At 43.9% G+C, this 25817-nt stretch overlaps 1 long non-coding RNA gene and 1 other non-coding gene across 2 annotated transcripts; both read right to left on the bottom strand.

Moving 5' to 3' along the window:
- Positions 1–6111: 6111 nt before the first annotated feature.
- Positions 6112–14300, bottom strand: LOC144329140 (uncharacterized). The gene is made up of 2 exons (XR_013394567.1): positions 8920–14300; positions 6112–8822 (listed from the first exon to the last, which is right to left on the bottom strand). It is a non-coding gene; the product is annotated as an uncharacterized LOC144329140 (long non-coding RNA).
- On the bottom strand, positions 10182–10253 carry TRNAC-GCA (transfer RNA cysteine (anticodon GCA)). The gene has a single exon. It is a non-coding gene; the product is annotated as a tRNA-Cys (tRNA).
- Positions 14301–25817: the final 11517 nt, after the last annotated feature.

Below are 25817 nucleotides of genomic sequence, written 5' to 3'. Positions count from 1 at the left end.
CTTTAAAGAGCAGTTAATAAACTGTTGTTGTACCAAATTTGGCTTTGTTTGGACTTTTTTTGACCATAGGAACGCATTAATTGATTTTCAATGCATTCCTATGGGATTTCGTGCTTCGCAAGACGAAAAATTCGCTAGACGACAAAAATTGCGGAACGAATTAATTTCGTCTTGCGGGGCACCACTGTGCGGACCTTTGCTGGCAAGGTGATGTCTCTGCTTTTTAAGATGCTGTCTAGGTGCCAATATGACATGCCTCTGAATATCAGAGGCTGGGGATTATAAACAGGGAGAAAGCTATTGCACTCAAGTTCCACTTGTCTCACAGGCACTTGACTAACCACAGTGAGAATTGGACTAGACGGGCTTTTGGCTTCATCCAGCAGAACTCTGGTATCAGCTCAGGTTTCTCACGTTTTCTCAATTCTTGGGGGAAAGCTCGGATTCTTCCCATATATATGTTTGTTTGTTTGTTTGTTTGTTTATCTGATTTCTGAGGATGCCTAATTTATTTTATTATACATGCTATTTTGGAGCTTTCACAAAGAAACAAACAAATGGGATGAGTGGCCGCCTCAGCGATCGGCATGTGCTTCCCTATTGCTTGTGGAGAGTTCATTGTTTGCCATAGCTATAGCTATGCAAGATTCAGTTTTGATGATGCATTAGCAATTCCACGAAGAGCTCTTGCACCTGAGTTCTGAGCATGCCCGATTTCGTTTCGGAGTGCTCGGCGCAATGAAAATGTACCAATATCCACGGATTTATAAAATTGTTTTATGTCGCAAAGCCACATGCTGGGAACAATCAGCCTGCGTATCGTTCAGAAGGCTGATTTCATGATCTGCTACACTTAGTGATTTAGTTTCCTCCTACTCTGTGTGTCCATGTAGATATTTCCCTGAGAAGGTAATATGGGTATAATATGTTATTCAGGGAAGAACAGGAGGTGTCTGATCCAATTCCAAAGTAATTGATGCTTGTGTAACAGCCCCAGTAAAGAGTGTTGGTCTCAGGAGAACTGGTTCCAAATACCTGCTCAGCCATGAAGCCTACTTAGTGACCTAGGGTCAATCATTCTCCCTTAGACTGACCTACTTCACAGGGTTGATGTAAGGTTCAAACTAGGATAACCCCTTGAGCATGTTTTCCATGTTAATTACATCATCACCTTGCCAACAAAGGTCCGTATAGTAAAAGCTATGGTTTTCCCAGTAGTGATGTATGGAAGTGAAAGCTGGACCATAAAGAAGGCTGATCGCTGAAGAATTGATGCTTTTGAATTATGGTGCTGGAGGAGACTCTTGAGAGTCCCATGGACTGCAAGAAGATCAAACCTCTCCATTCTGAAGGAAATCAGCCCTGAGTGCTCACTGGAAGGACAGATCCTGAAGCTGAGACTCCAATACTTTGGCCACCTCATGAGAAGAGAAGACTCCCTGGAAAAGACCCTGATGTTGGGAAAGATGGAGGGCACAAGGAGAAGGGGGCGGCAGAGGACGAGATGGTTGGACAGTGTTCTCGAAGCTACCAGCATGAGTTTGACCAAACTGCGGGAGGCAGTAGAAGACAGGAGTGCCTGGCGTGCTCTGGTCCATGGGGTCACGAAGAGTTGGACACGACTAAACGACTAAACAACAACATCAAAATGCAATAAATTAGTAGAAGGCAATGTTTGTACCATGGTGGCTCAAGCTGACTCAGGGCCAGCATCAACAGCATGGTCAGGCATCTGACAAAAGTTCTCACCCACCAAAGGTTGAACCTGCTTCTGCCTCTTCATCATTGCAATCAACTTGATTCTTTCACTTATTTTGCCATTCGCTCTGGCACAGGCAATGGTGGTAGTGAGGAGCAGTACAGTGGTACCTCGGGTTAAGAACTTACAGTAATTTGTTCTGGAGGTCCGTTCTTAACCTGAAACGGTTCTTAACCTGAGGTACCACTTTAGCTAATGGGGCCTCCCGCCGCTGCGTGATTTCTGTTCTCATCCTGAAGCAAAGTTCCTTACCAGTAGGAATGGAAGAAATTTAAAGACTATTTAGCTAAATATGCTAAGATAATTGTCAGGGAACTGCCATCGGAGCCAGAGGGAGAGGGATGGCTCCAGAGGGATGCCGGAGAGCGTCCCGGGAGGGAGAGAAGCAGCACGTCTTCTGGGGAAGGAAATCAGCATAGCACCAGTGGAGAGGGGGGGCAGATGGGGGAATCGGCGAGGTGGCTCCAAGACTCCTCGCCAGGGACCAGTGGGGAGAGCACAGGTCCTCCGATGCCCACACCCTCCCTGCGCAGAAGGCTTCCGCGCAGGGAAAGTAGGCGGAGACTAGGCGTCAAAGAGCTTTTATGCTGGAAGAAGTTCAAGAAACGCCCACTAACGAATTCTGCCAGCGACTGAGACAGCCACGGGCACGTGGCTGTCCAGACAGAAAGGGTTCACTAAGGCAACCAACCAAGGGTGGCGCCCTTTAAAGGTAAAGGTACCCCTGCCCGAAGGCCAGTCGTGTCCGACTCTAGGGTTGTGCGCCCATCTCACTTAAGAGGCCGTGGGCCAGCGCTGTCCGCAGACACTTCCGGGTCACGTGGCCAGCGTGACAAGCTGCATCTGGCGAGCCAGCGCAGCACACGGAAACGCTGTTTACCTTCCCGCTAGTAAGCGGTCCCTATTTATCTACTTGCACCCGGGGGTGCTTTCGAACTGCTAGGTTGGCAGGCGCTGGGACTGAGCAACGGGAGCGCACCCCGCCGCGGGGATTCGAAACGCCGACCTGACGATCGGCAAGTCCTAGGTGCTGAGGTTTTACCCACAGCGCCACCCGCGTCCCAGGGGTACCTTTACCTTTACCTTTATCAGAGTTTTTAGGGGGTTAACCAGGCTGGGATAGCTGGGATAGCAGGCTGGGGGTTTTTTTTGAATGCCTGATGTAGATTTTTTCAATTTCGTTGTTCTATATGGGACAATGACAATAAAGATTATCGTATCGTAACTTTTTTTTTAAAAAAAAACCTTCCCTGTACAATATTGCCTTCAGACAGCTCAGTTGCCAGATAACTCCATACCCTCAAACATTTTTCCAATGAAAATAGGGGTATCCTCAGGAAAAGTGGAACATTCCAGGATCAAATCAGAAACAGGGACAGCTTCTCTAAATCAGGGACATCCCTGGAAAATAGGGACCTCGGAGCTTCTTTTGTCACCTGATCTGACCTGCAATACTGTCATTGGACTGATAGAGAATAACAGAACCTGTGTTACAGCCTTGGGACAAGGCTGCTAATATACCTATATAGATCTAGTGAAAGCTGTGAAATATAGATCTGATGTTTGTCTCTGAGCTGGAAGGGATGTCTGTAGAAGCGTTTTTTCTCCCCAACATCTATCGTACTTCCGCCCTGGTTTTTCTTTTTTGCTTTTACTACTGGCAGACACAAGGGAGTTAACTGTGTTGGAATACGCCCAATTGCTGTAGAGGAGTTCCAGATGTCATTTTAATCCCTTCACATCTGTTATCCCAAAACAGCTATGTTTTCCCTCTGAATGGAGAAAAATGTGTGTCATTGACCGTTCTACCTGTGTTATATTGGGATCCATAAACACAGCGGGAGGAGGGCAGCATTTAGCTATGTACTAAACATCCAGGATGTCTCAAGACTTCGTGATGCCAAAAGCTAACAAGAATAGCTCAACCGTATGTGGCAGGACTGCGCTAAGATATTATAACTATAGGATGTGGAAGAAGAGGGTGGTCATTCAGTCCAGATGGGAGGTAGGATAAGCTGTGCAGAAACAAGCTGGCTGGCTGGGTTAAGAAACTCAAGAACAACAGAATAACCTTTAGACCAGATTCAGTCTCTGAACAGTATTTCTGAAGAGTTGGAGCAATTGGTAGTCTTATTTATTCATTAAAATATTTTTAAAATATTTTTAAAAAACAAACAAACAGATGTCTAAAGGAAAGCAGAGAAAACTTCTGCTGGTCTTCTATTGGCAAGGAGTCCCCCAGGGCAGGGCCTGTCACACTAGAAGCTCGGTTCCTAGTGAAGGTCAATGAAACCTCAGGGACCACCAAATGTGTCCCATCAGAATATTTCTGAATATATCATAAGGAACCAGGGAGTCCAAAAGGTAATATGGACCCAAATTATTTAGTACCTTTGTGAATTAGCACACAAATATAATGTTGATAGAATATTGGATAGGACCTTTGTGAATTATTTAGGACCTTTGTGAATTAGCACACAAATATAATGTTGATAGAATATTGGATAGGGTGTACAAACCATTGGAGACTCAAGAATCATCTGTTATGATCAAATGTTATTTGGTTGGCAAATGCAGGGGAAGGGATGGGTGCCATATTTCAAAAAAAAATTGGCAAAGAGGTTTTTTTTTTAGTTTTGCCCAAAGTTTGAAGTTTCTGAGCTATTTTTAAGAGAAGTCACCCAAAACGGCACTGCCAACATGGGCTGCCATATGTCCAGATTTCCCCGGTTGTTTAAGCGATTTCTGCCCAGAAACTTTTTCTGATGGCCGATTGCCAGCTATGTATGGAAAATTCCAGGCGTATGGCAATTCTAGGAGAAAGTCATGTTTGAACCAAGTTTCTTCTATTTGCATAGCTTCCATATAATTCCTATATCCCATCACTGCAAAGCACAAGAAATTCTACACAAGAAATGCGCCTCAGATTTGATTGGTGGGTGCAAGATTTCTAGACCATTTAGTGTATGTCATCTAAAGGCTGTTTGGTATTCTGTCGAGTACTTCTCTTCCAAAGGAAAGTCTTAACTGAAAACACATATTAGAAGAGAAGCAGCATACTTGACACCATGATTGTTTTCGCTAATAAAATAATAATTCAGCAAGATATCTGCCCTGACATTTTGCTTTATGGACAACATTGCCTCAGGAAAAGCTCTTTTAATTGATAAACAAATAGCGTAATCTGTCTATGAAGTGAATTTGCCTTTATTAAACCTTTATTACTTTTAACTACATTAGCATTAATTTTCTTCTGGCCTGTGGGTGGTCCTATCCTACGATCATTCAGCACGCTTTGACACTATTTGCAGAAAATTGCACTCTGGGTAATTAATTGTTCCTAGGAAATATTTCAAGCTGGTGTTTCAATTCAATGATAAGGCATAATAATGAAATTTATTTTTTCTCTGTGACCCTCATTTTACAAACATATAAGACAGGAGCACGTCATAGCATAAAAGGAGTTTTTCATTATAATTGCCTTGTCTTCAAGGAGGTTATGCCCTTTTGCTGGTCATCTAGTGACATGCAGAGCAGCCCCTTATCTCATTACTCATCTGCAAGCAGGGTAGTTGTCTCCCCTGGAGAGCCTTCTCAGCTAGAGAACATGTGGTCGCTCTTTCACAGCACAGGCATTGATATTTGCACATAAAACAAAACGATGGGAAGTCCACAGGCTTCAGTGAGAATCCATTCCACTGTCAACAGCTATTTCTGTCAAAAAGTTCTTCCTGATGTTCTTCCTTCTTCCTTGTAACTTGAATCCATTGCTTCAAGTCCTTCCCTCCAGAGCAGGAGAAAACAGGTTTGCTTCATCTTCCATGTGACAGCCCTTAAGATATTTGAAGATGGCTACCATATCTCCTCTCAGTCTTCTCTTTTCAAGGCTAAACATTCCCAGCTCCTTCAACTGTTCCTCATAAGGCTTGGTTTCCAGACTCTTGATCATATTGGTTGCCCTCTTCTGCACACATACTCCAGCTTGTCAATATCCTTCTTAGATTGTGGTGCCCAGAACTGGACACAGTACTCCAAGTGAGGTCTGACGAAGGCAGAATAGCACGGTACTGTTACTTCCCTTGAATAAGGTGGATTATACTTCTGTTGATGTAGCCTAGAATAGCATTAACGTCTTTTGCTGCTGCATCACACTGTGGACTCATGTTAAGCTTGTGGTCTACTAAGACCCTTATATCCTTTTTGCATGTACTACTGGCAATCCATCTCATATCTGTACTTCTGGTTATTTCTGCCTAACTGGAGAACCTTACATTTCTACCTAATGAAATTCATTTTGTGGTTCGAGGACCCGACCCCCGCGAAGTAAAATGAAGACACAGGGACACGTGATATAAGGTTAATGGGCTAGAAAAAGGCCACAACTTTATTGATTACAGCAATGAAAAGGTATTGGCTTAGGCATTGGATCGCGAAACAAGTGGGTTTATTCACCAGGGGTTCATCACCTGTTGATGCTAATCCAACTATAGGCTCACCCCGATGTCACCGAGGGTCGTGCCATGGCCTCCCGCCAAGCAGGCTTCGGACGGAATACACGACCGCCAGATTCCTTTAACGGAATACCCCTATAAATTGAAGGCATAGGCGATGGCCACACCTAGCACTTCGACACACCACAACACATTATTCCAATGCCTAACCTACCCACCAATACCACCAAAAAGTTGTGACGATTGCTACGAGGTAGGCGAAAAAACCAAAAAGCCTAATGCCAAATGGAAAAACTCCTACCAGGCCCCCCGGGCAACCGGGGCGACCAACCTAAGGTCCATAGCAAGGCCAATGCCCTAAGCCCTAACTCAAAGGGAGTGGAGGGTGGGTGACTCGCACAGGACGACGAAGAGAAATGAGGCCGGAGGAGAGGCTGGCACTGCAGCATAAAGGCTGCTGGACACGCCCCCCCCATGGCACCTGGTTGGACGGCCGCCGGGGGGGGGAGCGTGAGTGCCAGCCAGGTGAGCTGGAGGCAGGGGGCAACGCCCCCTGCTAGTAGCGGTGTTCGGGCTCCCGTCCACAACCACTCCCCTCTCTTTCAGGGAGGAGAGTCTTTGTGGTTCGAGGACCCGACCCCCGCGAAGTAAAATGAAGACACAGGGACACGTGATATAAGGTTAATGGGCTAGAAAAAGGCCACAACTTTATTGATTACAGCAATGAAAAGGTATTGGCTTAGGCATTGGATCGCGAAACAAGTGGGTTTATTCACCAGGGGTTCATCACCTGTTGATGCTAATCCAACTATAGGCTCACCCCGATGTCACCGAGGGTCGTGCCATGGCCTCCCGCCAAGCAGGCTTCGGACGGAATACACGACCGCCAGATTCCTTTAACGGAATACCCCTATAAATTGAAGGCATAGGCGATGGCCACACCTAGCACTTCGACACACCACAACACATTATTCCAATGCCTAACCGCCACCCGAGCTAAAGGCTCGCCGCCAATACCTTCAAAGCTGCAACCAATCCCAGATGCTTTTGCTGACACTAGCTAACCAAATGTTGTTCCCCAGATCTGATAAGTGGACGCCGTCATTCCGGTATAAAGCTTGGTCGCCGATCCGGATACGGTCATGATAAATGACTCGGCCATACATAAAGCGCACCCAACGGGCTACCGCCCGATTTACGAGTTTCCTGGTCCTTTCAATGGCCATACAGCTTTGCGCACCGCACCAAACAGTTCTTTTCAGGAAGGAGGACCAGAACACCGTCGTTCTGGGACACAAGGCTGCAAATGCATTCAAGTCTCTTTTTATGCTCCACAACAAGTCCACACTCCTTCTGTTAGCGAGGTCATTCTCCCCCAAATGAAATACAAGGATGTCGGGAGGGCCAAACTTGGCTACTATCTCCCACAGCAATGGCATAAGCTCCTCCCAACACATGCCTCTTCTCAAAAACCAGGAAACTCGAACACCATGTGGAAGGCCAAGATTGTGTGCAAGGCCGCAGCTCACCGCTCGTACACGGGCCCAATGAACTATACTGTGGCCGCAAATCCACACGCTTCTCCTGAGCATAGCTGGGGTTAAAAGACAGAAAAGAAAAGGCATATAAGTAGGGTAAAGCTGCAGGTCGCATATTAGACTTATAAGCATTGGATTTCCACCGGCCCATTTCTTTGATCCTGTCCGCCGGTAGCCCCAGGTGCGCGGCCGTGGTTGCGGTGCCAATCCTAAATGAGTACGCAGCGTACTCCTGGGAGGATAGACCACAAGCCTCAATAGCCTTGCGAAGTACTCTGGTGAATTGGAGCCTCAACAAGGGTGACCCATCTTCATGGACCAGAAACGGACCCGGGCCGGGCGGTCTGAGGTAGAGGTACCGCCTGGAGTCCTCTACCGGGCATGGGCCCTGCTGTGCCGACGCCGTGAGCTTAACTGGGACACCCTTACCAGCCTGATCAGTCTTGGACTGACGTATACGCACTGTCACGTTACAATCGGACACTGCACGTCCTCGCACAGGAGGCCGCGTGTTGAACCTCATGCACTAACTTCAAACACCACCTCACCAACTCTAAGCGCGCCAAAAGGCGATAGCGTATGCTGCGGAAAAGAGACGTGCTTCGAACCTGGACCAGCAAATTGACCTGATTTTTATGCGTATCTGTGATACCAACCCGTAAGAAATCGGCTTACGGCCCTCGGCCCTGTGAGGTTGTAACCTGCCCCAACCCTCAATGGCTCTACAGATCAAGAAGTCGCTACCCGGGCCATGAGCAAATGTAGCTTTTGAAAAGAAGCTGATGGCGGCTGCGTGAATCTTTAAGGTTTTAGGAGCACGTCCCAGATCATCGAGATGGGAAAGGTACTGCAAGACATCGTCAGTGGTAGGAGGTACGTCATGTGAGAGCCCAGATAACCCAGACCTGAAACCAAGGAAATCACACCAGGCCTTCTTGTAGGACCTGAGAGTGGAGGGTGCCACGAATGCCAATACTCCCTGTATCACTTTGCATCTCCCACGTTCTAGAGGTGCTTCGGAAAGGGTTCGGGCAACAGTTGTGCTCCAGGTGCAAGCAACCGGAAGCGAGGTATCTGAAATCGAGACAAGGCATCGGCTATGTCATTATTGGCTCTGGGTACGAATTTGGCTGAAAATATTATGTTGTACTCAAGGCACCGGAGGACGAACGCCCGCAGAAGGGAGGAGATCCTCTCAGACCGAGATGACTGCCTGGCTAGAATGTTCACGACCACCAGGTTGTCGGTCCTGAAGCACACGCGGTGATCTCGAAAATCTTCCATCCAGATGTGAACGGCCACCACTATTGGAAAGAACTCAAGAAAGGTGAGATCCCGTGTGATGGCCTGACCTTGCCATGCCGTCGGCCATCGTAGTGCACACCAGCGCCCCGTGAAGTACAAGCCAAAGCCTAAGGACCCAGCCGAGTCCGATTGGACCTGGAAGTCGGATGACAGATTCGAGACATCCTGCCATAGAGATACCCCATTGTAGATCTCCAGACAAGTCGTCCACACCTCCAGATCTGCTTTAACCGACCTGGGGAGGCGAACCCTGTTGTGCGGGTGTCTAAGACCAACTGACAGCCTGGCTAGGCGGGCACGCGCATTGGAGTGGACCTGGAAATCAGAGGCCAAATTAAGGATTTACAGCCATAGGGAGACTCCGTTGTAGTGTTCCAGAAATCTGATCCCCATCTCAAAATCCGCCTTGACCGACTTGATAAGTCTTACTCTATGGTGCGGATGCTTGAGGCCCGCTGACAACCTGGCTAAGCGGGAGCGAAATGAGCGGCCTGGTGAAACTATTCTACATGCGAAGTAGAAATGATCCAGCAAGGACTGGACCTGTCTAAGAGCGACTTTAATATTATTATTATTATTATTATTATTATTATTATTCGGGAAGGGTTTGACGAATTGTTTCCTTAAGGGCAACTATTTTTCCCACTGGCAGGCGGGCGGATTGAGCTGCTGTGTCAAGCTCTATACCCAGGCAAGTAAGATGCATTGAGGGTTGGCCTTATCTGCTGTGAGGGGAACTCCCAGCTCCTGGGCCAAAGCTGAAAAGGCCTCCAGAAGGGAGGCACATACGCCAGTATTGGGCTTCCCAATGAGTAGAAAGTCACTGAGGTAATGAGTCGCCCCAGGTGAGTTGGTTCTGTAGCGCAAGTGCCCAGTCCCAACAAGTGCTAAATGTCTCAAAGGCCAAGCCGGCTGCAGAGCAACCCATCGGCATAGCCTTGACAATGTAATATTTCCCTTGAAATTTGAATCCCAGCAAATGAGAGTCATTGAGATGAACTGGCAATAGACAGAAGGCTGACTCTATGTCACATTTTGCCAAGAGTGCCTCGTAACCAAAATTCCGGATAGGTCTTAGTGCCCGATCGAAGAATTCCTCGAAGAATGCGGAGAGGAGGGAGCTGGTGGAGGGGGCACCCGGATATGAACCAGGGACCTCTTGATGTGCAGCCAAATGCTCTACCACTGAGCTATACCCTCTTATTGTTGTTGTTATCATTCTATTATTATTTATCTATTATTTATTTATCTATTTATTGTTATTATTATTTATTATTATTGTTATTTATTAAAATCTAATCCAGTATTATTTGTTCAATCACTTACCACTGTAAGTAGAATTAATTACTGATACTATCAATTGTCTACCGTAACTGACGATGATATGAAATAATTATTCATTATAGGGGATTGATCGGAAAAAACGCTGCTCATAATCATCAATGAACGATCTAAATGGATTTAGGCAGTGTGAAATAGGTTTGGGGTTATTATCCCGTCCATGTGGCACCCCCGATGAATTACGGCTATTGGCACCCATGCAGCCTGAGGTGCGAGCTGATTCCGTTGCAGAGCGCTTCCTCTTAGGCGCCATGGATAACATGCTAAAGCTACTGCCACAAACACGTGCCACCGCTTACAAGCGGTTGTACAGGGACGTGTTATTGATTCTGAAACAAATATACTAATTAACGATTGCTTTACTTATAATAAACAATGATTCTCAAGCATTCAGTTAAATGTTTAATTGTTTATCCCATTAGTATGTGCTTGCGTGTGTTATTTATTACTCTCTCTCTATATATTAATATTTATTATTATTATTTATTCTTTTTTTTTAATAAAAAATATTATTTATTTATTTATTTATCTTAAAAATAAGATGCTTCCTACTTCATATTATAATATCTCATTCAATCCCCTGCGATGCAGAATATACCGGGGACCCATACAGGGATCAAACCAGCAACCTTAGCATAATCGGCCCCATGCTCTAACCAGTTGAGCTATCCAGGCTCTCTAGAATTGTGTGGGACCCCGAGGGTCATTTAGTCCAACCCCTTGCAAAGCAGGAATATATAATTGTTTCATACAGGGATCAAACCTGCAACCTTGGGGTTATTGTCACCACGCTCTAACCAACTGAGGGTTCCGCAATATATGTAAATTATTTATTATTAATGAATTTTATTTTATTTTTTATGTTATATGTTTATTTATATATTTATCTATGGATTTGTTTAATTAATTAATCAATTTAATCTTGGTATGTGACATCATTCCACTTATTCTCTTTTATTATTATTAATGTATATTTATCATTATTTATTCATTTATTATAATATTTATTTTAAAAAAAAAATTACATCCACTTATTGTATTTATTATTAGTAGTATTTTATTCTATTATTTATCTATTTTTATTTATTTATTTATTTATTTATTTGATGTTGTTATTATTCTATTATTTATTGTTATTGTTATTTATTACAATCTATTCCAGTATTATTTGTTCAATTAATTACCACTGTAAGTAGAATTAATTGATGATGCTATCAATTGTCTACCATAACTAATGATGATATGAAATAATTATTCTTCACTTGACTGTTTGGTTTGTATTTGCCTATAAATTTATTTATTTACCACCAAGCAAAGGGTCAGGCAGATAGACACAGCTAAATAACTCACAAGCATATAGGGATGGAACAATAGGCGGCCCCCACACTGCAATCAAATGGAATCAAAGAAAATCGCTCTCTGGGAAATGTCCCTTTAACTAACAGTTTGAAAAACAAAAGATTATGCTGGAGGCCCCAGCAGAAGGAAAATGCTGCCAAAGACAATGTATCCTTGATTGGCCATCCGCCAGGTACCTGAATTAACAATGTAGCACGAACTGCCTGTATTTAAGCGACAACGTATCCTTGCCTGGAAGCCGGGACAATTGTGAAGGGATTTCTTAAGCTAGGCAGCAGAATGAGTCAGACTGAAAGAAGGAAATAAAACTCTTCTGCAGGCTGAGGGGAGGGGGACGGGTTAGATCAAGCGAAATGTAAAAGTAAGGGACTACACGAAGGGGAAACCTAAAAGAGAATCCGTATGAATTGCGCAGAGCAGAGCTTAATATAAGGTAAAAGGCAGGCTAACAAGGAGATAGCTACTAGACCGGCTGCCCGTTATAACTCACTAAACGTAGCCCACATGTTGAGTCAAAACCGGCATGGAAAGGCTCATGCTTTAGCGCGACTCAAAAGGGGGTGGCATTCTTATGTAAAACAATATGGGATGTAGTCTGCTGGCCGCAGAAGGCTCAGGCGTAACTCCTAGGGCTACCTGCTTTAGCGAGATTCACAAAGATCTGCTCGTATGCTTCTATCCCCCAAAGCAAGCCCCTGGATTATTGAAACAAGTTGGAAACAATAACAACAACAACAAAAAAACTTGTTGGGACTTGAAGCTTTCTCCCGAACACTAACGCTGATTAGTCGATTGGGGGAGGAGCAGAAACAAAAAAGCAGCAGCTACACGCCAAGAAACAGCAGAACAGAAGAAACGAAAGGCAGGGACTTTTAAAAGAGGCAGCTACAGGCACAAAGAATGGCAAGCAGGGACTTATAAAGAGCGCAGTCTTCAGCTGTGCGTAAGGGCACAAATTGTACCACACAGTAGCCACACATGCATAGGGAATCACGCACACTAGAGCCCCAGTTGGCACTCAAAATGTAAGAGGAGGGAGCGGATTGAAGAGGAAACATGCTCACTCTACACACTTGGGGAATCACGCACGCTAGCCCTGTCTGTTCAAACGTGCCACCAGCCTTAGATATATGTTCTAGGCAGTAGCCCAGTGGCTCTCAGTAACGAACTAGAGATAAGGAGCCGGTGAAGTCTTCATCACACACACAGGACAAAGCTCCATCTCTCTTTTCCAATACCCCTTAGGCAGAGCGTTTCAGTCTGCCTTTCAGTTATCTAGCTATCACTTACGCCATCAGAGACAAAGGGTAACCCTGAGAATGCATCTGCAGGGAAGGCTGCCTCTTTACAAATGGGAAGACTGAAGAACAATGCCCTTAACTATCGCTTGTTAGCTACTAAGTTTCCTGCTGGTGGGCAGCAACAACAGCGCTTCTCTGGAAAACAGGAATTAAATGCTGACCTTTTACTCAAAGCAAGGGGGGGGGATTGAAACTCAGAGCACATGGGGGGGATATTCTTATGTATTTATTCATTTAATTATTTTTAGTTAAAGAAGCTCCAAGGAGCAGAAGCAGCCTGGCAAGGCGAAGCCCTTCAACAGAATACCATTTAAAAGCAAAAAGGAGAGGCTGGTGGAAAGTCGCTGCGCTCTGAATCGCACTTATCCTCATCCACAGATGAGGCAAGAGCTGAATACAGCTTCAGTACTGAGAGTATAAAACCACTAAGACAGACAGAATGGGGGGGTTTGAAGAACTGTAATTTAACAGAGGTTTTTCGTTGTAAGAAAGCAACGGCGTGAGCCGCGCACGCTGCAGGCCGCAGCTGGGGGGGGACCCCCTGGGGAGCCCCAACAGAAGTCCCGCTGTCTACAGCAACTCTGGAGAATTACTGCCAAAACAGCTGTATAAATTGTTCCCATCAGCTGTTTGGCAGGAGGCTTAAACGTAGCTGTAGGGGCCACGTGGGCTAAGGTAAACGGAGGGTTACAGCAAAAGGATACTTTTGTGCGTGTGTGTGTAACCATGCACTAGGAGTGGGGAAAGACAGCAGACTAGCAGATTTGGATTTAGAAAATTAGGAACCCCCTGCTTAACAACCCTGAAATTAAACCAAACACCAGAAGTGAGGGAAATAGGGAAGTTAGCTCAACGAAAGTAAGCTGAAGTAATTTGCATCCAAGTAAAGATCCAAACTCTCCCAGTACTCCAATCACAAGGAATTAGCTCCACTAGCAATAAACAGCCCCCCCCCCCCCAGTCTAAGCCTTGCGAAATACTTCCCTGGTTTCTGCAGACAGCAAGGAGGTTAGACCTGTTGACTCGCACAGGACGACGAAGAGAAATGAGGCCGGAGGAGAGGCTGGCACTGCAGCATAAAGGCTGCTGGACACGCCCCCCCCATGGCACCTGGTTGGACGGCCGCCGGGGGGGGGAGCGTGAGTGCCAGCCAGGTGAGCTGGAGGCAGGGGGCAACGCCCCCTGCTAGTAGCGGTGTTCGGGCTCCCGTCCACAACCACTCCCCTCTCTTTCAGGGAGGAGAGTCTTTGTTAGTTTTGGCCAGCTCTCCAATCTGTTAAGGCCATACTGAATCCTGATTCTTTCTTCTGTGATATTAGCATAATCTGATCCAACTGTGCTCTTCTCATGTTCTCTTTCAGGTGTAGAACACACCAATATACAAAAGTTCAATTCTATGCATTTGGGAATCAATAGAGACTATAGAGAAAATGGCGTATATACATACTAACAACTAAGGATGCAACTGATGGAGCATATGCCATAATAATAGTTTTTTAAAAGTATGGGTTTTTATTGGTTTTTATGTTTAGACTACACAGCTACCCCTCTGGAAGGGAATATCCAGACTGGTAAGTCATTCGATTCATTTTTTTCTTTTTATCTCAGACTTCAGTAGCCCCTACAGCCACACAAATAGAAGCGACACCTAAAAGTTCTCCTTGCTACCCTTGCATGAGTGGCTTTGTTCGGTAAAGTTTTTCCCCCCTGTATGCAAGTAGGCATAGTTAAAGGAAATATCTGCAATTTGCTCTGAGTAAGTCCAATTCTCAGAATGAATGGCTTCTTAAAAAGCCTCAATTTACATGACACTGAGAGCTCTCCACATACAGATCTTCCATTTTACACTGGGTCTCAAGGAATGCCACCCCATGACACCATCCATCTTCTATGAAAAAATAATATATACTGTGAATCTGTGTCAGTACAAATTGCTATATAATTCCTCTTCTTCCTGAGATATTACATAAATTACCCATTTGTGTAAAATATAGCCATAATTTTAGACCAGTTATTACTTGTGTATTAAATCTGTTCCATTAAGTCAACAGTAGGAATGGAAGAGTCTTGGACTTTGTCCTAGCAAATGGGGAATCAGCTGTTGTTCTGCTTAACAGACAGGTCTTTGAGGAACATAGTAAGATTTCTAGCACAGGTTGACTCGGAGAATCGGTTTGATGAGATTGGAGTTCCTCAGTTCCATGGGTGATACAAATAACCATTTTGATGTGGTAACTTACCAAGGTGTATATGTAACCTCAGAGTAAACCAGTAGCTAGCACACTTCTGTGTCTGATCATAAATGAATGCAGACAATCATCTATTTATTACATGTGCACACCATCACTTAGTAAGCTAATCATCTGTAGAATCCTCTGAAATGTGATAATTTGACCATCCTCCCTCCCTCCCCTCCCTGATTAGAAATATAAAAGGTAAAGGGACCCCTGACCATTAGGTCCAGTTGTGGCGGACTCCGGGGTTGCGGAGCTCATCTCGCTTTACTGGCTGAGGGAGCCGGCATACAGCTTCCGGGTCATGTGGCCAGCATGACTAAGCTGCTTCTGGCGAACCAGAGCAGCACACCTAAACGCCGTTTACCTTCCCGCCAGAGCAGTACCTATTTATCTACTTGCACTTTGACATGCTTTCAAACTGCTAGGTTGGCAGGAGCAGGGACCGAGCAACAGGAGCTCACCCTGTCACAGGGATTTGAACCGCCAACCTTCTGATCGGCAGGTCCTAGGCTCTGTTGTTTAACCCTCAGCACCACCCACATCCCTTAAAAATTAGAAATATAAGGATTAGAAATATAAGGCATATATATTCCTTGTCACTGAGGTAGACACAAGTGACCATGCTGCTAAATTTTATCATGCACCAATAAAGTCCTCTTGCTGGTGCACTCCTGTTCTTTGGTCAAGCCAGATACTCATTTTGCCTTTTTCTGAACCTCATCCCATGATGGTTTTTAATAGCACAACAATTTGATAAGCAACCCCCACCCACCCATCCACCCACATTCCCCGCGACAACACTTGTTTTTACCTGCCATCATTCTTGTGCCCAGTTCATTGTCTCATTTACAGATCCTTTGATTTCATAATTCCCTGCTGATATTATCTTGTGCTATGTCGCCTAGCATAAAAGTCCTTAATTAAAACAAATTGGTTTCCCACATCTCATTCTTGTTAGGAGAGCAGGAAGATAGTTGTAAACCCTCAGAACACTAATGCCTTCAGTCGCACCAGGAGATGAAAAAAGAATAAAGGAATGTACATTGATTGGGCTAAAAATGGTACATTAAGGATTCTACAGGTGTTGCTTGTCTACTTTAATACATATAAATTCCATTTGGCCTCTGTGAGCCTTAAAAAAAAAATTCATTCTCATATATATTTTACCCCAGAGTTCAAATAGCTGATAAGAGTAACATTTTGGAGGGGCTTAAAATATATATATGTTGCTGTAAGCATAAAAGTAGGTGAAGTCGCTTTTGGCTGTTCTATATTGTATATCTTGTGCAATTTAACAGGCTCCATCTTCCAGAAATAGCAGACTTCTGTAAAAAGTTAAATAGGTTCCCATTAAAATCAGTGCAAAAAGAAACACCTAGGGCATGGCTCAACCAAAAATGAGGACTTTTAAGGACAGTTCAGCATGTGCTTCCAACTTCTCTATTGAAATCAAGGGAACTTTTAAAGTAGCTTAACTTTTATCGGCATTTTTAATTTCTAAAACAAAAGACTGCTCTTATGTGGTCTAAACCACTGAGCCTCTTGGGCTTGCGGATCAGAAGGTCGGTGGTTCAAATCCCTGTGACAGGATGAGCTCCCATTGCTCTGCCCCAGCTCCTGCCAACCTAGCAGTTCGAAAGCACACATGTGCAAGTAGATAAATAGGTACTGCTGCAGTGGGAAGGTAAACAGTGTTTCCGTGTGCTCTGGTTTCCGTCACTGTGTTCCGTTGCACCAGAAGCGGTTTAGTCATGCTGGCCACATGGCCAGGAAAGCTGTCTGTGGACAAACACTGGCTCCCTCGGCCTGAAGTGAGATGAGTGCCGCACCTCATAGTTTCCTTTAACTGGACTTAACCTTTACCTGTTTACCATTTAGGCATGTATCAATAATTTATTGTTCAACTTAATAGGTTGGATCAAGGGGCCCTTGTACTTGTGGGAGGCATCTTTCCTTTACAGAAAGTCTTTTTAAAAAATCCTTTCACACTAGAAAATTGCATAAGAAAAATGAAACTAAATCGGAAGTTCTCCATCCACTTGTGAAAAAACTTGAGCAATGTGGGACATAAGTGGAGACATGAGAACTACTATAGAACATACCTATTTTTAAAAACTGCCTGAAGGTATTGCACAATATCTTGTGTAAAGATCTGTGGAACAGCACTAGTGACTATTTTCCTTCCACTTGTGCTTTTTCGGATCAAACCCAAACTGTGTCAATAAAATTCACAATCGAAAGCAAAGATCCTCAGTTGTATGCTTTTGAAATGAAAGTGTGTCCAGGAAAACCTACCAATGTTCTTACACCTTTTGATGTGCCTCTGATTTTCCAGAGCTGATATTCTTCTCATGCTTTAAGTTCCTTCATAATGTAACTCTCTTGCATATGAAGTCATGGGTCCAGTGGCACCAATTGGAGTGGTGCAAAATTGGCAGTTGTCAAAGGAAGAAGAGGGTCTTGAGGTGTGTGGGAGGGGTGGAGACAGTCTGGGCTGTGGGATGATACATAAATAGCAATCAAGTACAACATTCCATATTTCCTAGAGTGGACGTGCACATGGAATGTTTGGTCCAGCCAGTCAAAAACTTCCTGTTTCCTCCTAGCTGGGACATACTTCTTTTGCATGTGACTAGAGGTGGGCGTGACCTTACCTGTCCAGGTAACAAAAAGGACTAGGTATGCAGCACTCTCTCTTTTTGACTTCCTCTGTCGTTGGAGCAGCTTTTTAGCTAGAGATGCTCTGTTGGCTCTCAGCCAACAGAGGACACTGGGATTATCCCCATATGGGATGGCTCCACATGTATATACTTTGTAACTAAGTCTGCCTTCAGGGATCCAGCTGTGAACTGAATGTGAGTAAACTACTTTTATATAATTTACATAAGACTGTGGTGTATTTATTCTTTTAAGAGGTATATAAGAGAACTTGCCAGTAACCTAATAGTGAGAGGCTTACACAAGCCTGCAATCAGCTACCCACTGTGCATTTAAAAGGGGGAATGTGAAACTCTGCTAAGTAAAGGAACTTGCTAGTGCAAGTTTGGAAGGATATTAATAAAGAATATATCCTCTCCTGCCTCCCTGAACATTCCCACATGGGCAGTGGTGTGAATGAGAGTGGACATCCCAGAAGTGAAGTCAGATGTGTCCATCACCACTCAGCCTTCAGAAAGCATGGTACCCACAATCCAACTGAGCTGCCATTTCCCTGACATCTCATGGCAATATGATATTGCATTTTGCACCAGGGGCAATCACCCCTGTGCCCCCCAGGCTACACCACTGAGAAGAAGCAACATGCTTCAGTAACTTCTTCTGAAAATGCCTTAACCAAAATACCGTATTTTTTGCTCTATAAGAATCACTTTTCCCCCCCTAAAAAGTAAGGGGAAATGTGTGTGCGTCTTATGGAACGAATGCAGGCTGTGCAGCTATCCCAGAAGCCAGAACGCCTGCTTTCACTGCGCGGCGATCCCTCTTGCAGTTCTGGCTTCTGGGATTCAGAATATTTTTTTTTCTTGTTTTCCTCCTCTAGGTGTGTCTTGTGATCTGGAGCGTCTTATAGAGCGAAAAATACGGGTACTAGGTTTCATATTTACAATATAGAGCCTTGATGCATTGACAGGTCCTGTTTCAGGCTGTCAATTAGTGGTAAAATAAAGACAAACCAATATGCTCTGCTGCCCTTTAGGAAGGGAGTGCTGCTCGCCACTGGCCAAAGCAGAAAATTGGGGACACCCACACATATATGCAGCCCTGTTTTGTTTTTGCTCTGCAAGCCTCAAGGGTTGATTTGGCCCACAACTGCATGGGTATGGGAGATCTTTGGCTGGCTCAGCTCTGCCATCTTCCCAGTCCTTCTGAACTCCCTCCCTGACCTCCAAACAGCCCATTTCAGTGCTTACACTGGCTGCAACTGGTGGGGATACTGTCAGCGGTGGCTTTTGACTGCTTGCACCTTCAAGCTGCTGGAGCCCCCATCATAATGCTGGGGGACACCTCTACTACATCCAAATCTTCCCCAATCCATTGGATCAGGGGCGTGGGTCATTCTGTTATCCATTATCCAGTGCTTTTTCAGTCTGAAAATAATTATTGGGAAAGCAATGCAATGTCCAATGCCTAACAACTCCAAGATGATTTAGAAAGTACAAACAAAATGGCTACCACCATTATGATAGCCATTAAGGGCCATTATTTTCCAAACCAGCCTCTGACATCTAAACTGAATTCCAGGTCAGCAACAAGCAACTTTATTTATTTAATAATTTAGTGTAATGCATCTCCATAAAACTCTTAAGCAATCTTCTTCTTCTTTGCCATTATATTTGATAATATTTTGGCTTCCATCATTGCATTTGTCTGGGATTATTCACATGAAAACAGGATTCCACCCCCTTCTTTACAGATCCTGCTGTTTAATTCTTACTTGAAGTCATAATCCTTTTTATCACATCACGGCAATTTCCTGGTGAATGACTGTGATGTCACAGAAAGAGGATTATGACTTTAAGGGATTAATTGATTATGAAGCAGTTTTAATTTATATGAAATTAGGCTTTCTAACTTACGTTTTTATGGAGTGCTACTGCAACAACCCCAAAGACAAAGAGAACCTATACCCAGATAATAAAAACACACACAAGGAAGTACTCCTCCCAATTCAACTTTTGTGGGGGTGAATCTCAGCTGTGTATGAAATGGATTTTGTGGCACAGTGAAAGAGTATAGCATGGCTGCCTAGTTCCTGATGAATAGTACTCTGCTCCACATTTTCAGCATTTTCTTTGGCGATCACTCATAGCCGAGTTCAATTGTCTTCCATGAACACGGTCTTAACAGTGAGTCCGTAAGTGACTGTGGAGGCCAATCCTGGATCCACACGTCCTTCCACAGTGGGGACATAGGTTTCTGGGCAGGAGTTGATCATGGTGAGGGTTTTCCAAGCATGCCTTCCTCTTAGCGCATTTCTCCCTTTAGTCCTGAGTTTGAGCGTCTTCAAAGCCCATGACACCTTTGGTAAAGGCTGTTCACCAACTGGAGCGCTTGCAGGCCAGTGTTTCCCAGTTGTCAGTGTTTATACATTTTTTTTAGATTTGCCTTGAGAGAGTCTTTGAACCTCTTTTGTTGACCACCAACATTACGCTTTCATTTTTAAGTTCAGAATAGAGTAGTTGCTTTGGAAGACGATAATCAGGCATCCGCACAACATGACCAATCCAACAAAGTTGATGTTGAAGAATCATTGTTTCAACACTGGTGATCTTCGCTTCTTCCAGTACACTGGCATTAGTTCGCCTATCTTCCCAAGTGATGTATAAAAATTTTTGGAGACACCATTGATGGAATCTTTTGAGGGGTTGGAAATGGTGTTTGTAAGTGGTCCATGTTTCACAAGCATACAGTAAGGTTGGTAGTACAATAGCTTTGTAAACAAGCATTTTGGTTTCCCTGCGAATGTCCCGGTCCTCAAACACTCTACACCTCAATCAGGAGAAAGCTGCACTCACAGAGCTCAGGTGATGCTGGATTTTGGCATCAATGTTTGCCCTTGTGGAAAGATAACTGCCCAGGTAGCAGAAGTGACCAACATTTTCCAACGTTACACCATTGAGTTGGATATGTGGCACAGCAGAGGGGTTGTTTTGTGCTTGTTGGTGCAGCACTTTGTCTTTTTTTGGATGTTGAGCGATAGGCCAAGCTTTTCGTAAGCTTCCGCGAATATATTTAGGGTGGTTTGGAGGTCATCCTCTGAGTGTGCACACACACACTTTATACAGTGTCTGTCACTGTTACAGAGACAACCCCCCAAAGCAAACGTATAAAGTGCAAATAGCAGGTGCATTTCCTTAGAAAACTTTAAGGACAAGTATCGTTTGTTCATATTGTCCCACTCCCAGAATAAAAACATGAGGCAACATTGTTAGATTAGACTAAAGCCATGGCATTATTAAACAGCTGGTCTACAAGCTTTTATTTTCAGTAAGTCCCCCTTTACCAGTTTGATGCTTCAACATACTCCTTACTCTTTCCCAATCCAACCCAAATCCAACCTGCTCCTTGTGACATCAGTTTCGGGGCCCAATTAACCCTGAGCAGGTCAATTTAAAGTGAACCAACAATAGACTTTGACAGTGCAAAACAGGCACAATCACAAGGCAAAACAGGCAAAATCACAATCCCATCAGTTTTGGGAGCAGGGAATGGCACAGGGCACTTGTGCCTGAAATAGTTGCATTCACACTTCCTCGCCCTTGACTTGGCACTTAAAGCCTCATTATACCAGTCAGTTCCATCACCCCCTCCAGCCTTGCACTTTATTCATAAAAACACAAAGGAGGTATGGTCACCCCAACTCACAGGTAGTGAGTTGGGGACCTGTATTGTATATTTGCTGTGAGAAACGCCAGTGCAACAGTGGCATGGCAACAGCATACAGAATGTTACATAAAGTGAAGAACTGTGGTCAGAGTGTTTTCTTGAATGGCAAGCATTGCTGCACATAACAGGGGTGGGAAACCCCAAGCCCAGGGCTCAAATGAAGCCCTCCAGGCATTTTTGTCCGGCTGTGAGGACTCCCATCAGCTCACCATCTCCCCAGACACATCCAATCTCTTCACAACCCTCAATGGCCTGGTCACACACCTTCTTTGAACATTTTGGCTTGGCTGGATTGTGTTCTTGAACTGCTATAATGATTCAGCTTGCCTCAGTGGCAAAGCGTGGGTTGCCAGTGCCCAGGGCTGCATGGAGGGGAGAAACAAATGAAGTACACATGCACATTTAACTGCCAAGCAGTGTCCATGCCACCCAAGAGATTGCAGCCACAGTGATAAAAAAGAAGAGCTGTTCCATTGTCTGAAGGGGTCACTTCCTGGTTCGCATGGAGAAGCCATTTTCAACAGAGACCAGAGATGCATCTGTACAGTGGTACCTCGGGTTAAATACTTAATTTGTTCCAGAGGTCCGTTCTTAACCTGAAACTGTTCTTAACCTGAAGCACCATTTTAGCTAATGGGGCCTCCTGCTACGGCTGCGCCACCAGAGCACGATTTCTGTTCTCATCCTGAAGCAAAGTTCTTAACCCGAGGTAATATTTCTTGGTTAGCGGAGTCTGTAACCTGAAGCGTATGTAACCTGAAGCGCATGTAACCTGAGGTACCTCTGTATTGAGGCAGCACTGAGTGTTGACATTTTGCACCCCCTAACAATTTTGCTCCTGAGATGGTGTGTCTGTAAAAACAAGCCTAGTGAGCAAAGGTAAATTTTATATTCGTTGTTCCACCCACTTTTGCCTCTGGCCCCACTCACCACATAGACCAAATCCCACTCATGGAATAGGATAGGAACATCTTCAGAGGCATCCCAATCTGTGCGGTTTGGAATGGTTCAGTTCACAATTTGGACTCAAATCAGTATGCACCACTATCCAAACATTGCCCCAAACCCACAATTTAATCTCGGGAACAGTCAGGCCAAATTGGGTTACAATATTTCAATAGGTGCCTGTACACAGAGAGAATAGACAGAGATACAAACTACTTCCCAAAATATATAGCAGGTTTAGATTTTTACAGTCTTTTGTACTTTGTATTCAGAAATATGAATCGTTTGCTGGACTAATTTCAAGTCTCAAAATGGAAATTGATTAGCAGTTGTCTCTGAGAGATGATTCACTTAGAAATAACTGGTTAGATTTGAGCAAACATCAGAGGGAAATTTTTTTTCCAGGCTGAAGTTCTTGTTGAATTGTTGAACTTTTCTTGTAAGTCTATATGAGGTTTATTGACCAACGAATGAAGCTGTGGGAATAATCCATTATACATCTAACCTCTGCAGAGAGACAATACAAATGAATTTACCAATAAAAATTTAGCCAGCACATTTCTGACCAAAGTTTTCTGAAACAACTTTCAACTATTTGTTTGCAATGACAATCCAATTCTTATGATTTAGACACACACAAAAATGTCACATTAAATGTACAAATCTGAATATTTTTGACAAACAAGTTATCCAACTTAATGCAGTTTAAAGAAAGGATTTTTCCCCCTTTAAGACTTACAGAAAATATCACAGGGGCATCAGAAATGTTTAACTATAGGCTGCTCTTGATCCTAAACATCAACAAGTTTCAATTTACAACTGGAGTCTTGCAATCCTAAATGTACTTCCTATGGAGTGGGTCCATAAGGTAACTTCTGAGCAAAGTATTGCTGCAATTCTTTAAAAGTTTGCAGAATTTAAAGAAAGGTTTTAATAAGGGTATATTGTGGGAGACTGGTCAGCAGGAAAACATACTTTAAACACATTTTGGTAGTACACAATGGCTCATTGCTGTCCTACTGAAGTGAAGACATCAATCAGCTGCTTTGATAGCAGTCAAAACATTATCTTCCAACATTATTAGATCAGAGGCCCTGCCCTTTCACTTAGAATTTGAAAATGGCATCACTGACATTTATTCTACATGTCCTGACTAGCTTACAGGAAATTGAAGAGCAGGGCTTTTTAATAATACAATTACGACATTTTTTTTTTATTTTTTTTTTTGCAATATCTGGGGTGTTAAAGCTCTTGTCTGCACAAAGCTCAATATAACACAGCTTTTCAAGGTCAGTCTATTTAAAGCATCACTCCTGCTACACCCTAATGAAAGTTTTGTCCAACTGTTTTCACTTATAATTCAGGGTGGCTAAGACCTAGTCTCCCCAAAAAGTTATTCTGCCCCCTAAGACTCCACTAATTTTGGTGACAGTAGCAAAGAAAGAAAGAAAATAAAGTAGGACAGAGCCCAGGGTCCTCATAAGGATTCAAAGTGTCCCTTCTCTAGTCATCAGATCCATCACTTGATCAGTGAAGAAGGGAGCCTTTCTTAGCTGACCTGCAAGGATCAGATGAGGAGTGTGTGTGAGAGAAAGAGAGGTGGTGGGGTGAGAGAGAAGGAAGGAAGGAAGGAAGGAAGGAAGGAAGGAAGGAAGGAAGGAAGGAAGGAAGGAAGGAAGGAAGGAAGGGTGATCACCCACTACTGGCAAGTGGTCCTTAGAGGATTGGCCAAAAAAAGATTAGTCACCGCCTCTGATCTTAGTACACATCCTTCTCTGTTGTGCAGCCCCTGTTCTGTACAGTGTGGGGAGGGGGCAACATTGCAACCAGTTCCCCCAAACACAACCAATATGTTGCAGGCCCCACCACTGAAATAGTTTTAAAAAATAGACCCTGTGTTGCAAGATCCAGTTAATTTTATTTTTTAAATGCGAGAGTAAACCATATGTTGTTTAAAATGAAGAGCTCGTCTTTGTCTACCAAGCACATTTTATTGAAACATTATGTAAATGTAATGCAACATTGCACCATCAACAATGACTTCATTCATTTACCGTCATAAATCACTCCTCTAACTGCTGTACAGTACATATGCGTACCTTTAATAATTACCGTGAAGGTGCCTGGTAGTGCATTCATAGCGCACGTCATTTTAAAACATTGCTCAGACAGAACCCCTTCTCTAATTCTGGGCTAGGTTTCAGCGGCAGTCATTAAGCTGCTGGTAGGTGAGGATTTTAACTTCTCACATGTACTGGGATGCAAGCCTGACCAGAAATGCTTCTTGCCCTAACTCCTGCCTGAAGACTGGTTGTGGTTGTGCAATGTGCAAGAAACATGCTCCACACATGCTTACATACCCTCCAACATTTCTCTGATGAAAATAGGGACATCCCAGTCCATAATTATAATTTTACTATTTATACCCCACACGTCTTACTGGGTTGCCCCAGCTATTCTGGGCAGCTTCCAACATATATAAAAACATAATAAAATATTAAACAGTAAAAAAAAATACTTCCCTATACAGGATTGCCTTCAGACGGCTCAGGGGTAGGATAACTTCATACCCTACAACAGTTCTCCAATGAAAATAGGGACATCCTAAGGAAAAGTGGGACATTCCAGGATCAAATTAGAAATCGGAACAGCTTCTCTGACTCAGGGATGTCCATGGAAAATAGGGGTCTGTGCTTATGCCTTAGCTGCATCCTCTGTTCTTTATTCATAGAATTCAGAGCTAACCTGGAATTTCCACAAAATGATCTAGAACCATGATGCTCTAGCTCAAAATTAAAGCCACAGGGATCTGGGTCCAGGCAAGGCAGGGGTGACGCCTATTATGCTTTAGCTGTTTATAGCAGTGATTTCAGCTGGTTATTTTACATTTCCTCTTTAATTGCCTTTGGGACCCAGCAGACAAGTCTGATGTTTTGGGCAGCGCAAGTCAAGGGTTCACCTCGTTTCATGATCAGCATAGTTTTACAAGTATTGTAGTCAATGTTACTGTTATTATTAGCTTGGAATCTATGATAGATTAACTTAAAGAAGTTCATGGAAGAATGGTCTCTTGTCTGCTTCTCCCTCCTACAGCTATTTGGATCTGTAGAAGCTTCTTGGAGTGTTGGGGAACCCCGTTAACAAATGTTAGATGGAGAAGGGGAGGAGACAGAAACATTTCTTTCCAATTACTGTAA

Source organism: Podarcis muralis, chromosome 10 (assembly GCF_964188315.1).
Source record: "Podarcis muralis chromosome 10, rPodMur119.hap1.1, whole genome shotgun sequence".
Taxonomy (NCBI): domain Eukaryota; kingdom Metazoa; phylum Chordata; class Lepidosauria; order Squamata; family Lacertidae; genus Podarcis; species Podarcis muralis.
This window is presented reverse-complemented; position numbering and strand designations above follow the sequence as displayed.